The sequence below is a fragment of the Pygoscelis adeliae genome, unplaced genomic scaffold (assembly GCF_000699105.1).
Source record: "Pygoscelis adeliae isolate BGI_AS28 unplaced genomic scaffold, ASM69910v1 Scaffold728, whole genome shotgun sequence".
NCBI classification, from domain to species: Eukaryota; Metazoa; Chordata; class Aves; order Sphenisciformes; family Spheniscidae; genus Pygoscelis; species Pygoscelis adeliae.
The window spans coordinates 205,618-206,848 of record NW_008825337.1 but is presented as its reverse complement, the minus strand read 5'-3'; positions in this window follow the sequence as shown (position 1 = coordinate 206,848).

Below are 1,231 nucleotides of genomic sequence, written 5' to 3'. Positions count from 1 at the left end.
TTGGGCTCCCCCCTTTTCCGGGCGAGGGGGAGCGGTGGCGGATGCCCGACCTTCAGGGCCCGCAGCTGCTCCTCCAGCCGCCCCGCTTGCTGCTGCAAGTTCAAGTCCTTCCACCGCAAAGGGCCCACCGTCTTGGGGGGGGGAAAACCCCACCCGTGTCAGCAACAATCCCCCCATGATGCTGCAGTTGCCCCCCCTGGGGCAACCGGACCACCCTGAGATGATGGTTTGGGGGGGTCACAGGGATGCACCCGCACCCAAACCTCATCTCGGGGTCCCCCCTTGTGGGTAAATCACCTCCGCCGGCTTGGTGATGCCCCGGGCTCGCTGCTGGGGGGCCGCAGGATCCGGCCCCCTCCCGTTGGCCGGCTTCTTCCTCATGGCAGCCAGGTTTCGGGGCGAAGGCTGGATCAGGATGGGGTTAAGCGGCTCCGGTGCCGCATCCGAATTATCCGGAGCCACCCAGGGTGGCGGGGAGCCTGGACCTGGCCCCTGGTCACGGTCCCTGCGAGGAGGAAGGGGACAGACACAACCTGCCCCCACCTTCCCCCGTTTCCAGCCCGCTGAGCCCCAGGGAGGTGCTGTGGTCCCCGTACGGTGGTCCCCAAGTCCTGACCCCAGTGCAGATGTCCCCAAGTGCTGGCCCCGAAGGAGGGGTCCCTCCATACCGACCCCAGTAAAAGGGTATGGTCCCCCAGTCCCGACGCGAGGGTCCCTGCATCCCAAACCCAATGCGAAGGTCCCCACGTCCCCACCCTGAGCGTCCTGCAAGGGTCCCCATGTCGCAGCCCCCATGCAAGGGTCCCCCTGTGACCCCAAGTGCCATGCAAGGGTCTCCACAGCCTGACCCCGACCCCAACGCGAAGGTCCCCGTGTCCCGACCCCCGTTCGAGGGTCCCGGCATCCTGACTCCAAGCACGATGCAAGGGTCCCCGTGGTCCTGCCCCTGAGCACCAACGCGAGGGTCCCAGGTCCCCGCCCCGAGCAGGGTGCAGGTAGTCCCCACGTCCTGACCCCGAGCGCGATGTGAGGGTCCCCAAATCCTGACCCCAAATGCGATGCATGCGGTCCCCACATCTCAGCCCCAAATGAAACCCAAGCGTCCCCACGTCCTGACCCCCAGCAAGATGCAAGCGGTCCCCACACCCCGAGCACACAGTCTGGACCCCAAGCGAGGTGCATGCAGTCCCACACCCCAAACCCCGGCCAGATTTTGGGGTTCCCCATCCTG